Raw genomic sequence first — 17,182 nt, 5'->3', positions numbered from 1 at the left:
GCACACGCATCTGCAATTACATGAAGGCTTTTCCTCAGCCCCTCATTAACTAACATTGGAGAGATTGCAACCAGCTCACCCTGCCAGCTCCACAACCTAGGACCCCAGAGCTGTACCCTCTGGCCCTGGTCAAAAGCCTGACCAGTACATTTATTTTCCAGTCCGCCCCTCCCTCAATGAGGAGAAGACAACGCACCAGCCCCTGTTCCTGAGCTGATTTCCCTTTGTACTTCAAACAACACACAGTTTTAGGTAAAATATACAAAACTGATTTATTAACTATTGAAAGATCAGTTTTAAGGGATTATAAGCAGTGAACATACAGATCAAAGCAGATTACCAAAGAAATAAAACAAAGACGCAATCTAAGGTTTATGAACTAGATAGCATTTGAAAAAAGCAGCGTCTCACCCTGTTAGATGGTACAAACAGTCCACCAAGCTTCCACACACAGGCAGGCTTCCTCCTTTCCCACCTGAGACCTGCCTTCCCCAGGTCAGTCTTTGTTCCTAAGGTGTTTCCAGGTGTTGTGTTGCCGGGGGAGTGTGGCCCAGTGGTGTTGTCACTTCCCCCTTTTATATTTCTTCCTTGTGAAGGGAACTTCTTTGTTTCAGGCCAAGCCCCCAATATAGTTTGGGGAAATACAGGCACTAAAATGGAGTCCAGAGTCACCTGATCTGCTCACATGCCCTTGCAGGCTTCCATGAGTCCCAGCAGCCATTACTCAGACCCTGACTGACGCGGCCTCAGGTGAGGGGAAGCTTTGCCCACGGCCCCGAGGCTGTGCTGACGAGCCATTACTTTGGCTAGCCCCTGCACAATGTGCTGCCTGGATGGAAACTGACGTTGTGGGTCTCGCTCAGCGGCAAAGACATTTGAAATACAGACGCAGTGTCAAGATTCAAATCTCCAGATACAAAAATGATCCATGCACATGACTAGGATAATGATAGTCAGCAAACCAGCACTTTTCCATAGACACCACGCGTGACATGTTTTGTACAAGATGCATCGTAATGTTGGTGACACTGGACACTACTCTAGGTAACTCGGGAGGGTGGAAGACCACGAGTGTCGAGGAAGCCCTCTTGCTCTAGGCCCAGGCAAACTGAAGCCCCTCTGCTCCTTGAACTTTCTGTGACCCAGCGCGACGTTGAGGGAGCCAGCACACAAACAAACAGGTTAGCTCACGGCTCGCCAGCCAGGGCCAGCTTTGGCCTGGGAAACGTATAGATAAGGCAGAAATGTTTAGCAAAAAACCAGTAACAAATAGAACCAAATAAGGCAATGCTACTGAGGAATAATAAGTTATTCCTTATTGCTACTGAGGAATAATAAGTAGCAATAAGCAATAATTCCTTATTGCTACTGAGGAATAATAAGTTATTCCTCAATGCTACTGAGGAAAAATAAGGCAATGCTACTGAGGAAAAACACAACTGGCTGCTTTAGCTGATTGGCTACGGTATTGTACGGGGCAGCAGGGAATTGGTTGCATAAGCTTGTGTAGTGAAGTAGGCAAAGGTATAAAATGTATACTGGAATCTGTATGCAGGGCTGCAGGATTTGAGACAGCCCAGTCTCCCTGCACCCTATTTGAAGCTTCAAATAAATCTCCCTGCTTCTCCGCCCCGTTGTGGTCATTAGCGCGACGCACACCAGGCAACGAACCCAGCTGTTGCTTGCCTCAGGCACTCTGTGCCGGCAACAGTTCTTGGCGCCCAATGTGGGGCATGGAGGCTGCTATTTAGCCTTGCCCGGATCCCTCCTGGTGGTCGACGGATTGCGGCGACAACCAACGCCCAGCACGCACCAGTGAGTTCATTGGGAGGTCTCAGAAGAGACGCGATTTGCTCAACCCCGGAGGGCACAATAGTGCAACGCACCTCTATAGTGGAGAAGCAACTGCAGGTGACAGTGGGGAACTGGTCCTTGGAAAAGTTAGGAACAGTCCAGTGGGCTGGACTTTCTCTGTTAAGACCTGGGGACACCCAGAGTTGTCTGGGAATATGGGACAGGGACAGAGTGCTACAGGCAGGGCACAGAGCACGCCCCTAGAATGCATTCTAGCAAACTGGAAAGTGTTTGGATCGGATCCAATGACAAAAAGCAAATTGAAAAGGTTTTGTACAGTAGACTGGCCTCAATATCAGCTAGAGGACCAGGAACAGTGGCCACCGGGAGGGTCAGTCAATTATAATACGATCTTCCAATTAGTTCTGTTTTGTCAGCGAATGGGTAAATGGAATGAACATCTATATGCACGAGCGTTTATGGCTTTAAGAGCTAGAACAGACATTCTACAGAGATGTAATTTGACTCCAACAGGACCGGTAGTAGCTAACGTTAGCCCCGAGGCACCCCCCCGCAATGTTGTAATGGCAGATTCGGTGTCCCCTTCGGCCCCCCCACCCCCACCTTATAAGGGTAGGACGCCTCGGGTTACAGAGCTTGCCCCCTCGGTGGGACGCTATGCTTTGATTACCGAGACTGTTGTGGCTCGCCCATGGGCAGAGGGACGTCAGGCCACCACCAGGCAAGTTTACACCCATGTGCCATTCAATCCCATAGACTTAGCAGCTTTTATAACACAGGCTGGGGGATTCTCAACGAACCCAAGCCGGTTTATTTCAGTCTCTGAGGGGTGCCTCAGTAGTCACAAGCCAGATAGGACGACTGGAATATCCTCCTGAGAACCCTGTTGTCTGAGGTGGAGCGGAATCAGGTTATAACTAAGGCAAGGAAGGAGGCTCGGCAGAGACATGAAAGGGATCCAAATAATGTCCCCACTGCTGAGGACGCGGTCCCCCTAGCAGATCCCAGGTGGAACCCGAATGACCCTGTACTTATGACCCGTCTCACCTCCTATAAGGAGTTACTTTTGCATGGACTCTGACACTCGGCTGTCTGACACAACAATTGGGCAAAACCGTATGAAATACGGGAACCGAAGGAGAGTCCGGTTGCCTTTTTACAGCGCATTTGGGATGCCATTCGGCAGAATACTAACGCAAACCCCTGTGACCTGGCAACCGAGGCAATTATAAAGGGCATTTTTACCAGCCGAGCAGCCTCCGACATTAAGAGAAAGTTACAAAAGAGGGAGGACTTGATGGGCCTGACTATGGCACAGATTTTAGAAACTGCAAACCGAGATTATAGTCTGAGAGAGGGAGAAAAGGAGCAGAGGCAATGTAGAATCCTGGTAGCAGCAGTGCAGGCTGGCACAAAGGGAAGACCCTGGGATGGTAACAGTGGACGGGGAGGAAGAGGACGAGGACGTCCGGGTCCGCAGGAGAGACGGCTGGGGTGCAACCAGTGTGCCTTATGCCGGAAGGAGGGACACTGGAAAAATGAATGCCCTGAAAGCAAGCGTGCCCCCATGATGGCGACGGGGGAGCAGGAATAGGGGTGTCAGGGGAGACGGACCGCCCTGCCCCCGGAACCCCGAGCAAAGATGAGGGTGGGAAGCTCGGATATAGATGTTTTAGTGGACTCTGGAGCGGCGTGGACTGCCATGAACCCTTCAGTTGCCGGTGGCAGATTCCCTTACCGTGGTGGGAGCCACAGGCAGAGACACCAAGTGCCCAGTGTCTGCCCCTGCGCAAGGCTCTTTGGGAAACAGGACTATATCCCACAAGCTGGTTTACCTCCCCGACTGCCCAAAGCCTCTGCTGGGACGGGACCTGCTGTGTCGCCTCGGCGCCACCCTGCATTTTACTGAGGATGAAATAACCCTTACCTTACCCCCCGAGAATGCATGGATCATGAGCCTTGCAGTTGAATCCTCAGCTCTGCAAGGCCCAGAATGGAGCCAGTGGGAAGACCAGGTGTACCCCTGAGTGTGGGCAACAGGGGTCCCAGGAAAGGCCACCCACCAAACCCCAGTCAAGATTCAGCTCATGCCAGGGAAGGGCCCAGTGCAAATCAAGCAGTATCCAATCAAGACGGAAGCCAGAGAAGTTCTGCAGGAGACGATAGATCGGTTCCTAACATACGGCATCCTGCGAGAATGCCAGTCAGCCTGGAAAACTCCCATCCTGCCTGTACAAAAGCCTGATGGCATGTATCGATTGGTACAGGACCTAAGGGCAGTAAATGAACGGTTTAAGACTCTTCACCCCCTTGTCCCAAACCCGTATACACTACTGGCTTCTATAGGGGGACAGCATACCCATTTTTCGGTTCTCGATCTGAAAGACGCTTTCTTTACCATTCCAGTTGACACCCCCTCTCAAGAGATCTTCTGCTTCGAGTGGGAGGATCAGAAAAGGGTTAAAAAGCAATTTTGCTGGACAGTGTTGACCCAGGGATTTAAAAATTCCCCCACCCTCTTCGGCCAGGCTTTGGCCAGGGACCTGGAGGAGTGGGACAATAAGGGGGAGGCCCTCCTTCTGCGATATGTAGACAATTTGTTACTCCCCACTGTGGGCCTATCCCCCTGCCATGAAGCCACCGTGAGCCTCCTGAACCATATTGGGTTCCGGGGATATCGGGTCGCACGGAGTAAGGCTCAAATCGCCCTCCCAGAAGTGCGGTACCTAGGGTTTCACGTACGGCAAGGGGAGCACCAGCTTTCAAATGAAAGAAAGGAAGCTATCTGTCAAGTCCCTACCCCAAGCACTCATAAAAGGCTCAGGGCCTTTCTGGGTATGGGGGACTTTTGCAGGATCTGGATCCCAGAGTTTGGACTATGGGCTAAACTGTTATATGACTGTGTCAAGGGAATGGATTACGACCACTTTCACTGGTCCCCAGAAGCCGACAGGGCATTTAAAATCCTAAAAAGGAAGCTGATGGAAGCTCCAGCCCTGTGTTGCCAGCACCCAGTGCCAGAGGCGAACAACAGCAGGGGTTCGTTACCCGGTATGCGTCACCCAATAATCACAACGGGGTGGAGAAGCAGAAAAGTTTATTTGCAGCTGCAAACAAGGGACAGGGAGAATAGAATCTCAAATCCTGCACATCAGAGCAGGTCATTACACACACTTTTATCTTTCTTAATGCTACTACACATCAGCCAATCAAAGCTTTGCACAAATACTCTGCCTTCCTTATATGGGTTACAACAATGTTTATTTCCTGCAACCTCGAACAAGCGTTCCTAGCAACTTAAACAACCAGCACATCCTGTCTGGCCTTGTAGCTCTCTCTCCTGTTATCTGTAACTTGTCGTCAGCAAACCTGATGGCCTTTGAGAATATCATCCATATAAGGATAAATAAAATCCACATAAAAGGACTATTCATTGGCTACCTTGCCATGGTGGTCCAATTTTCGGCTATGGCTTTCAAGGGGGTGTATTGAAGCCCTTTGCCTGTATCTTGGCAAGCACTATTACGTAGGGGACTAGTGGTATTTGCGGACGGGGACAAAGAATACAGACAGGTACTATTACCAGCAAATCAGGTATGATTAGCAGTGGCTTCCTGGCGATAGCAAAGGAGGCCCATGGGGACGGAGGGTGACTGGATGGGTTTGGGGGCATGGGTTGCCCTCATCAAGACCAAAGATTGGCAGGAACTACTCAGGTAGAAAGAGCTGGCTCCATGTCGTTGATTTTCACTGCAGAGATGAAAGCTGTCGTGAACTAAGGTCCAAGTAAAACTGTGTTTAGAACACAGCTCCCAAGCTCAGCGTCATTGAGGAGAGTCCCAAAGGATGCCCTGGTGACCAGGGTAGACTCAAAGAGGGATGTTGCGTGGAATTTATCACACACCCCCACCGTGCTCGCCAGAGCTCCAGGGGGAGAATCTAGAGAAGGGGAAACATTTCTCATCTGTATCCCCAGAAGAGCTGCCAGGACTCCTCCCAGACTGCAATTCACTGCCTGGATTAAGTCCTTGCTCTGTCTCACCAGATTGTCCCCAAACAGATTCCAGCTGGGATGGAGTTAAGGAGGGAAAGGGGTTTCTCCTGAGAGTCTGATTTTTGTGTTCTAAAGGTCCCTGCACAATCTGAAATGAGCAATTTGGTTGCATCCCATCCTTGTGTGCAACTAAAAAGTCACTATTGCTGCAAGCTTGGCTACTGTAGTTGTGTTCTTGGAGGTTGGGAAACTTTGCAGAAGTTAAACTTGGCTAAGAGCTGAGCAGCAGCAGCGTCTGCGTTAGGGTTAAAAAAAAGCTGTGATCCCCAAGTGACAGGTGGCCACAATAACCACCAATGTTCCCTCTAATTTTTTCATCCATATGCGGAATGTATGTTGTTATGTGCACCAATATCAAGATAAGGTGCGGAACTGAGCCACCAGTACAAACCAAAAACCTAGATATGATCTATGTATTTTTAAAAGTTAACCTAGAGATGCATCCGATAAAGTGAGCTGTAACTCACGAAAGGTTGTGCTCAAATAAATTGGTTAGTCTCTAAGGTGCCACAAGTACTCCTTTTCTTTTTGCGACTACAGACGAACACTGCTGTTACTCTGAAACCTAGAGATAATTACTCCAGCCATGACAGATTAGGCATTTGAGAATTCACTACTCAAAGAATTCAATTTAAGCATAGGAGAGAAATAAAATTATGAAATGCACAGACCAATAAAAAACTAACATAACAGCGATTTAAGAGACTAAAATTACAGCGAATAGCTGAATATTGCAGGAAGTACCAAGAAGTAACAAAACCACAAGTGTGTTGGGAACTACGTGTGAAAGAAACAGTGTGTGTATCTGCTGGGGAAGTGTATGAGAGACTACGCTGTCTCTTTAAGCACAGTGGTACTCACCAGTGTGAAGTCTTGTTTAGAAAGAAAAGCGTGAGACTGGGGAGTTTCTCTCGGGGCTTGTGCCAGAGGGGAGACTGTAGGTCAGTGGGGATCTGAGCTGGGGCAGCAGCAGCAGGGGGCAAGATCGGGAGTTTGTCATGTGATTCCTGTGCTCCAGAAATACTCCCCCCTCTTCGCCTTAACGCCCCCCCACGAAAATCTCCATCCCTGCCCTAACCTTCAGAGAGACCCCCCCCCCCCCGCCCCACTCTGAGGCAGATTTTCTCTCTCTTGAATTGGCCTTCTACAAACATTTTTGCCGCTGAAGTCATCAGGGACATCTACAGTGAGAGAAAGAAACAAAACTAATCAAAACCAAAGAAACACACACGATCTTCCCAACACACAATTTGAGTCTGATTTTTTGACTGAAATCTCTAAGCAATAAAACACAGCCCTTTAATGGCCAGAAAACAAACCCCGGCCTGCCATGCTGCAGGTAAGTCACGAGCGAGTGGCCCACCAATGCTCTGGTTGCTCCGCTGTGACATTTCCAGTTGCTGCTACGCAGGGGAGCCATTGCTCACTGCAGTAAGAGTTTTTCTGTGCAAATCAGCTTTCTCTATCAAAGGGCTGGGGATGGTTCTGTGGTCCAGTCATCATCAAATCAAGTAACAGCCAGAGCATCCTTTCCCTTTCCCACCTGCAAGCGGGGAGATTTTAAAAGCACTCTCTGTGGTACTGCGTCCGGCTAAGTAATTAGCTGGTACTGCACTAACCCTGCAAAAGATCCAGACACGCCCAGCTCTGTGGCTGGCAAAATTCCGGGGATTCTGCTGCCTATCATGATATAGGCGAAGCACATTAACGTTACACAGTTGCCCTTTCAGGGCATCTGAAAGAATACAAAAGAACAGTGATCTGCGTTAAAGGATTAAAGGATTTCTGTCGCTTATTACAGCCCCGATATATATTGTGTGCACAAAGAAAAGTTTGAACGTGTATGAAATAGTTTGATAAAACAGCTATTTTATTTTTCTAACATGCTCTGCTAATATTATGCCATCCTAGGGGGTGGCCCTACAACTACCACAGGCCTGTGTGTGGACTCCGTTAATAAACTCTCACACAACAGGGATGCAGATTTTGGGGACGAGGAATATGATGAGGAGGTTGAAGCACAGCAAGCAAGCCGAGAAACCGTTTTCCAAGACAGCCAGGACCTGTTTTTCACCCTGGATCTAGTACCTTCCCAACCCACCGAAGGCGGGCTCCCGAACCTAGAAGATGGAGAAGGGACCTCTGGTGAGTGTACCTTTGTAAATATAAATACACGGTTTAAAAGCAAGCGTGTTTAATGCTTAATTTGCCCTGAAGACATGAAATGCATTGGCGGCCAGTACAGCTACTGGAAAAGTCTGTTCACGTGTATGCGGATGGAGTGGAAATCCTCCAGTGACATCTCCATGAAGCTCTCCTAGATGTACTCCCAAAGCCTTTGCAAAAGGTTTCTGGGGAGAGCAGCCTTATTCCATCCTCCGTGGTAGAACACTTTACCGTGGCAGGCCAGCAGCACGTAGTCTGGAATCATTGTATGACAAAGCGTGACAGCGTATGGTCCCGGTGTTTGCTGGCATTCAAGCAACATCCATTCTTTATCTCTATGTGTTATCCTCAGGAGAGCGATATCATTCATGGTCACCTAGTTGAATTAGGGGAATTTTGTTAAGGGGACATTCAGATGTGGCCGTTCCTCCCCGCTGTTAGCCACGCGATGAGAGTGAGTGGTGTAACGAGCATCGCAGAAAATTGGATGTGTGTGTGTTGGGGGTGGTTAGTTGGGTTTGTGCTGCACTGTAAACCAAAAATGCAGACAGTCCATTTAAAGGCCCAACCCAACGGGTGTTTGGTATGGGAAATGAAGGTGCTGCTGTATGAAATCATTCCCATATGTTAGGAAGGTTAAAGAAGCCAAAAGACTGTAGCTTACCATGTTTGTCGGCAATACGAATTCTGTTGCCCACCGGCCCTGTGTGTCTAGTCTCACACCATACAGGCAGATCCTCGATATAAGAGTCAAAATACCACCTTGTAAAGAACGCATACGTGTGATGTAATGTTAACATCTTGGATCACCGTGAACGATTCTCTAAAATGTCTCTTTTTAAAGACTAATCTCCCTTTTTTCCCTCCCGCATGTGCAAATGTTTCATCACACCACTTATCATCTCCGTCCGAGAGGCGATCGAAGGTGTTCTCGGAGCTCATGCACACCACGGTGAAGGAGGCCAACACAATGCAATGTCAGAGACCAGGAAAGCACAAAATTAACTCGAGAGGAGGAACAAGCAAGAGGAGAGGAGACTGAGAAGTATAATATAAAACATCTTACAGAAACAAACCTATGATCTAGTGTGTGATAAGGAAGCAATAATATATCATTTAGAAGTACTTCACTCTGTATTTATTATTTTTTAAATTAGAAATGCAGTTATAGTTATTCCTGAAGCAAACCATGAAATGAAATGAAATTATACTGTACGTCCCGATTTCATTAAATGTACTATCAGAGTATTCCTCTATATTACATATACCAAGTGACTAAGCTGTTCGCCTGCTTGTGTTTAGTGAATGAACCCACTGAACTATTTACTATTGCACTATTACTATTGTATGTCCGATATGCACCTCCAAATATATTTAAGTAAATGTATAGTAGCATTAAATCCACTGAAATGTTGAACACAGGTTTATTTTGGTATTTCATGAGTATTTGGGCTTAAATATGTTGTGCCACCAATTCACGTGATTGTTTACTTATTGAATCAATGTTTGCTTTCATATACCATCACAGTAGGTAGCCTACCTTTCCAGCTGCTTTCTCGACCACACGGCTCAAAAACGCATCAATACTCTACAACACATGAAAGAAAAGGCACAATTTCAATAATGGTTGAATAATAGTTAACAAATAGTTAATAATAGTTTAGTGTCACTTAAATGTACCTCATCACTTATCCAGCTTCTAAGTTTCAGGCAATGAAATGAAGAGCCATGCAATTTTGTGTGTCTCACTCTGGCCTCCAGTCTCCCTCTGTGCTTCCCGGTCATTACAATTTTGACTATAAAAAAAAATTAACACATATTAAATACATGGTAATACAGTTTCCTTTTTCTCCGTTTTACTACTGTGAATGCTGCCACTTTGTGCATGAACATCTCTAAGATAGTCCATTTATATGGTATGTTAATTTGTTTAAGAAAGGTGCAGTGAAACAATTACTTTTCAGTAATCGCAATTTTGTATAGTCCCCGATACCTAGGATCCAGGACTCCTCCTTTTCTTCTTGTCTTTCTACCGTTCAGTAACAGAACAGAGTCCCCAAAATCAAATGTTATTGCGCCATATTTAGAAAAAATTTTCTTAAATGTTTTTGGTTTTCTTGTGCTTTAGAAATGTGACTTAGGGCCAGTACACTGTCAGCATCACGTCTCGATTTCATATTTACCCTGTACTAGTTGCAGAAATCTTCCCCCCAATTTTTTCATATCTGGGATCTTTCTAAATAAATAGAGACGGGGTTGTAATTGTAAAACGAAGACACAGTAAATGCCAAGTGTACCTGAAAAGAGCTGTTACTTGCACTTACTGTGTAATTCTCTGAGATGTCCTCTGGAAACATTGAATCAGCACAAAACATTAGTCGTACGAGTAAAATTTTTGTACTTCCAAGTATTTTAGTTCGCAGAGAAAACAAAGTGGGGTCAACTAATTCATCCCAATTACTTCCATTGTGATCAACCATGTTCCACAATGCTCATTGATTGGTTTGTTTGAAAAAAGCGACATGTTCGGTCTTCAGTGAAACAGATCATATGTAATCAAAAAGGACTAATACATAACGGAAAAGACTTTCCATTGGACACATTGATTTTTTTTTGAAGTTATTTTGTGAATTATATCTTTTTGCATAGCGCACGCTACTTGCCAGTAGTATTGTAATACTCCCACCCATTCACTTGCCTTTCTTATGGCATTTATTTCTCAAACAATTCTATGTTTCTTACATCGTGCAATCCTCATTTTCCTTTTCACAGTGGACAAGGTTTCAGTAGATGCTGGAGTCCTCCACGATTTCTTAAAAATAAATATAGCGCTATGAAATGATTAATAAGTTTCTTAGCGTTTTTGGCCAAACCATTGGTTTGTGGGTGATACGGGCTTCTGAAGCTACGTTCTATTAGTCGTTCACAAATATACAGCTTATACTGAAAGAAAATAAGTTACACCGTAAACTTACATATAGACTTGTGTTAAGGAATGTTCCTTTGCGTATTTGCCGCTACTTTTATGTGTAATTAGCAACAGCTCTTAATATTTGTTTTGGAAACAAGTATTTGTACGAAGACAGCAAAAAATGATTTGATAGCAACAGTGACGGTGACCAAGAGCAGTTCATGAAAACAGTACGGTGATTGAAATCAGTGGGTGACCTGAGAGTGAGTTTGACTACATCGTACAAATAAGCAGGAAAAAAACAGACATTACCTTATTATTGAATTCAGGTACAAGATCTGTCTGTATCCGCTGTGGGTATCCACGTCGAACAATCATTTTGTGCATGCCCTTTGCCACCTCAGATGCTGACTTACTTCTTAGAGGAAAGGTTTCCACACCTCCCGAAAGATAATCTATGTCAGTATATATTGGTATCCATCCTTTGTTACTGGAGGTCGACCTATTAAATCCATTTCCCCCAATTCTCAGATCCGAGTAACCTACATACAAGGGAAACACTTAGACTCATACGACATGTGTATCTTACTAAATGTTCTCAATAAACCCATATGTCAGAAGCAGAGAATGTAAAGCTCACTTTTAAATGCAGAAGAAAAAGAAAGAAAGAAACAAACAAAAAAGGAGTACAGGAATTTGTTATAAAACACAATATAAAAGTAAAGCTGAAGACATAGCTCATAAAACTAGAAGGGACCCTGAAAGGTCACTGAGTCCAGGCCCCTGCCTTCACTAGCAGAATCAATTATTGTCCCTGACAGGTTGGTCTTTTTTTTTAAACTGATCCCTAAATTGTCTCGTTAAAGATTGAACTCACTCAAATCGTGGGTTTGGCAAGCCAATGCTCAAACCACTGAGCTATCTCTCCTTTCCCCATGGGAACACACAGAAACATTCTACTAACTTGCCATTATGTGTGTTGTACTGGAGCTTCGTGCAATTTTTTGGCAGAAATCTGAAATAAAGAAACCCTTATAACATACTCTACCTTATTCTCAGCTATATCTTTATTTGATCATTTTACTATACTTTAAGTAAGCAATCCTAACACAACGATTATCTAACAAATTAGATCCCACCACCTTAATGGGTTTATACCCAGCACAATCACAATAAATATATCACCATGATTACAGGCATACAAACCATTTAAGAATTGACTATGCAGTTATTGTAAAGATTCTTCATTATTCATGCCGTTAGGCAGGAAGACCCTTAGTATTTCTGAACTTTAAGCAGATTTGCCCATTACTTAGGGATATGCTCATTTGTTGGAATTACTTTTTGGGTTTTTCCCCTCTGTTCATTCTACTAATATACTGCTTGTGTATCAAGTTGTTGTAAAGCATCCCTCTTTCACTTTTAAACGTATTGTTGTAAAACTTTTATTTTTATTCTTAACTCCTTATTTATAATTCTACGGCTATTCAAAGCAAGAGTCTGAAGAGAAGGTTAACAAACATTCTATGAGAGAGAGCGCGAGAGAAAGAGAGACCTTACTAAAGGAGCTTGGTTTGAAAAAGAAAGCTTGCTCAGATCCGTGCCACAGTTTCTCTACTCCAAGCTACTGAGATGTGATTAGTGTCACATTCTGCCTGCGTTTGTTTAACAATTTGTAACCAGCTTGCCCGTTACTTTGGAATATGCTCATTTATTACGATTGCTCTTCTGGAGCGGGGAGGTTGTGTAATTCTATCAATGTACTGCTTGTGTGCCCAACGGAATCAGTCAAACAGCACTTTCAAGCTGACACCATTATTTGTCCCTATCCCCACTTTCACATCACAATTGTACTGGTAGTAATCCACTTGATGAGCAAACCCCAGAGTATTTTTGGGCTCTACAGGGATACGTAGGTTAGGTAAAAGAAACATTGCTGCAGAACAAATATGGAAGATACAAACAGAAGAGTTAAGTTATTTATGGACTAAGAGTAATAACTACTCAAGGAGAGTTTAAACAAAGTAAATGATATTATTCTACCTGAGGTAGAAAAGGAAACAGAGAGGGAAAATGAGGGTTCTCACCCACTCCAGAAGCTTGAACGAGTGAGGCTTTCCAGGCAATGGTGATGGCTCAGAATCTTCGATCAGTCAGCAGTAGATGAAACCCCAGTGGAAATGAGGCAGAATTTTGGTCTATACAAGAATCAGAAAAGTTACTGGATAGTGAGTAGATGGTTTTGTAGAGAACATACAATGGTTCAAGAGAGGAGACTAGATTTGTTTATGGGTACACAGATGACTCAACGGTTTTCTTTAGGCTAGACAAGAGGAGCTGATCACTTCTAACTATGGTTGGTATTCCTTCGGGGGGGCTGACAATGAACTTGGGCTGCTTCAATATTTTGGCTATCAATCAAGATTTCACAAAGAGAATTGGGCTAACTGCCTAGCTGAGTGTGTACAGCGAAGGTTCATTAACATCTGGAGCACACATCTCCGATGCTGGCGTTGTTCCCTGCTCTTTTGGTCCCAGAGTTCTGTGCGGTTCTCTTTTTTCCCCTTTCTGTTTGCTAATGCAGTGTCTAGTTGTCCCATCTTTAATGCAGATGAAGACAGGGGAGTTCTCTGAAATGTGTCACCAGGAATGGCCGTGTCTCACGCCGCCATTCATTGCTCTATGCAAGTTTTTTCTCTTATCACCTTTGGTTCAAGCAGGGGGGTGGGTGTTCTTTCGTGACTCAGACAGACTGGCTACTGTGCCCTGCTTCCCCAAGAAGACACGTATTAGCTGTGACTGCAGAGGGCATTCAACATGAAATTATCCTTAACAATATGTGGTGACTACTTACATAAAAGAAATCCCTTCCACCTTGGTTTAGGAGAGAGACCGCGGATTGACCAATAAGAATCTGGTGTTTCCCGTCCCCATAGTGCAATTATTTTTTCCTTTTCTTTTGGTGAATTTTGCACACAGATGCAGAAATGTGGACTTGCACATCCAACAATTCTGCAGCCGCTCCTCATGAGCCCAAGCCTTCATTTGTGCAGAAGAGTGTTGCCCTCGGGAAGGATGTTCGATGACGCCATATAATACACTTACTGACTATTTGTGAATTATTTCACTATATCAAATCTCCTGTAGCAGTAAAGTAGCACCGGGACAGCAGTCTTTTATATTTTTTGGTGGCGTCAAGAAAATGTCCAAGGGCCTTTTCCTTGCGAGGGGGCTTGGGATAAGTACCGGGTTCACAATGGTGCCAATCGCTCCTTAGCACCAGGCGCACTCTAACCCAGCCACATAGACGCATCTGGCCCCTCCAAAGAGGGCAGAGGAAAACCCTCCAAAGAGAACAATGAGGGCAGAGAGAGAGGGCAGTGGCAACAGCGAAAGTTACTAGGCACGCTCAGTTCGGGTGAGCCTGATCAGTGCTCCCAAAGTAGGGAATTGGGAGAGGGAGCTGTTTGTGTTGCTGCAGGAAAGACAGCAGGAGCACAGACCGTCGCTACATCCCCTGATTAACTAACCGCCCTGCTCCCCCATGATCCATAGACGCCTCACCCAGACGCCCAAGAATGTGGTGGGAAGGGCGGGGGGGGGTCAGGACGCCCAACCACTCCACCCCAGAGGACTGACCAAGAAAGAGAAAGCTGGCATTTTAGAGTGTGGTGGGGCCTTGTCCTTCCCCCAACCATTGCACCCGGTGCTTCCCTCCTCCCTGTCCCCTCCTAGGCTACCTAGCCAGTTATTCCCCTCTGTGTGACGAATTAAAAAAAATGGATTAATTTTATTGCATTAACTTTATTGCGTGAACTTTATTGCAGCTTCAAGCGGTGAGCAAAGGCGGAGAGGGCGGTTGGCTTACAAGAAAGTAGAGTGAACCAAGGGGGCTGGTTTTCATCACAGAGAAACAAACAGAACTCTCACGGTGTAGCCTGGCCAGTCATGAAACTGGATTTCGAAGCTTCTCTGATGAGCAGCGTTCCCTCCTCTGCTGTTCTAATCGGCCTGGTGTCTGGCTGCTCACAATTAGCGGCCAGGCGAGTTGCCTTAACCTCCGCCATAAACTTCTCCCCCTTCCTCTCACATATATTTTGGAGCACATAGAAAGCAGTAATAACGATAGGAATATTGGTTTCGCTGAGGTCTAACCAAGTCAGTAAACTGCGCCAGCGACGTCCAAATGCCCATTTTACCACCATTCTGCACTTGCTCAGCCTATAGTTAAACTGCTCCTTATTACTGTCTAAGGTGCCTGTGTATGGCTTCATGAGCAATGGCATTAAGGGGTAGGCTGGGTCCCCAAGGATAATTATAGGCATTTCAACATCCCCAACAGTTATTTTCTGGTCTGGGAATACAGTCCCTTCCTTAATCAGTTCAAACAGACGGGAGTTCCTGAAGCTGCGAGCGTCATGTACCTTTCCCGGCCATCCCACCTTGATGTTGATGAAACGTCCCCTGTGAAATATCAGTACTTACAGGACTATTGAGAAGTACCCCTTGCGGTTTATGTACTCCCCAGCTTGGTGCTCTGGTGCCACGATAGGGATATGTGTTCCGTGTATGGCCCCACCACAGTTAGGGGAATCCCATTGCAGCAAAGCCATCCACTATGACCTGCACATTTCCCAGGGTCACTACCCTTGATATCAGCAGATCTTTGATTGCTTTGGCTACTTGCATCACAGCAGCCCCCACAGTAGATTTGCCCGCTCCAGATTGATTCCCGACTGACCGGTAGCTGTCTGGCCTTGCAAGCTTCCACAGGGCTATGGCCACTCCCTTATTAACAGTGATGGCTGCTCTCATCTTGGTATTCAGGGCAGGGGAAAGCAAGTCACAAATTTAAATAAAACTTTCGCAGCCACTGGGACTTGTCCCTGCAACACTGTGCGGTCCCACCAGTCAGTGCTTGTTTCCCCGGCCCAGAATCGGCGTTCCACGGCATGAGGCTTCCCCAATGCCGCCATGATGTCCACATTGACAGGACCCGTGTTTTGAGAGAACTCTGTGTCCATGCCCTCATCACTCTCGTCACCGCGCTGCCATCGCCTCCTCGCCTCCTTTTGCAGGTTCTGGTTCTGCATTTACAAACTGAGCCGGCTGCATGCTTGCCATGATATGGCATGAGCAGGAGAGCAGAGTAGCAGCGGACGCGGCGGGTGAATGTCGATTCTGACAGCAATATTGAGCCCGCACAGAAAAAGGCGCGAAATGATTGTCGGCCATTGCTTTCACAGAGGGAGGAGCAAGGGGGAGGCTGGCAGCAGATGGTGCAGCACGACGGCTAGCCATCATGATCTCCTGGGTGCTCGCCAGCGGACAGTGCTGCACTAGTGCTAGCCGCCGTCGTCTCCTGGGTGTTTCCGGTGCTGCTGGCTGGGAGAGCAGCCTGAGGCAGAATGGCCTCCTCCAGCATTGAAGCCTTTAGCAGGCCAACGCTCAAAGCACTGAGTTAACCTCCCTCTGGTATTCCAGGCAGGACTGAATCTCAATTGACCTTTTCACGGTGCCCTGACAGACCTCACCAAAACGATTGTCTGCCATTGACTTTACCGGGGGGGGGGGGGAAGCAAATGAATACAAAACAAATCTGGTCTCTTTCTCGTTTTCATCCACTCCATCTATCTTTTACAGCTTTGGGTGGCAGCAGACTGCGGAATAAGACTGCTAGCCATCCTCATCTCCTGGCTGCTCAGCAGAAGACGGTGCAATACGCCTCCCTGCAGGACTAAAGGGAATGACCTGGTCGAGTCACTCCTTTTTCACTCCCTGCGCCCATGTCTGCCCAGGTGATCCTGACTGACCTTACTGAGGCGGCCAGGAGCACCTCGGACACGATGACGATGGTTATCAGGCCTATTGCACCGTCTGCTGCCAAAAGGCAATGAGCTGCTGCTGTGTAGCAATGCAGTCCCGCGTCTGCCAGCACCCAGAGACAGTGAGCTGAGCGGGCTCCATGCTTGCCGTGGTATGGCGTCTGCACCGGTAACTCAGGAAAAAAGGCGTGAAACGATTGTCTGCCGTTGCTTTCACGGAGGGATGGAGGGATGCCTGACGACGTATCCAGAACCACAAGTGACAATGTTTTTGCTTCATCAGGAACTGTGGGTTACCTACCCTCAGCGCAACGCTCCGGAAGTCGACGCTAGACTCGGTAGTGTGGACGCTTTTTCCTCTGGCCGAGTTAATGGTGTTAAGTGGAGACACATATAGTCGACTATTTATAA

General features: G+C 46.3%; 1 long non-coding RNA gene across 1 annotated transcript; it reads left to right on the top strand.

Moving 5' to 3' along the window:
- Positions 1-1,137: 1,137 nt before the first annotated feature.
- Positions 1,138-9,061, top strand: LOC141978833 (uncharacterized). Its single transcript, XR_012636431.1, has 3 exons — positions 1,138-1,181; positions 7,845-8,014; positions 8,951-9,061. It is a non-coding gene; the product is annotated as an uncharacterized LOC141978833 (long non-coding RNA).
- Positions 9,062-17,182: the final 8,121 nt, after the last annotated feature.

This window comes from Natator depressus, chromosome 28 (assembly GCF_965152275.1).
Source record: "Natator depressus isolate rNatDep1 chromosome 28, rNatDep2.hap1, whole genome shotgun sequence".
Lineage (NCBI taxonomy): Eukaryota > Metazoa > Chordata > Testudines > Cheloniidae > Natator > Natator depressus.
This window is presented reverse-complemented; position numbering and strand designations above follow the sequence as displayed.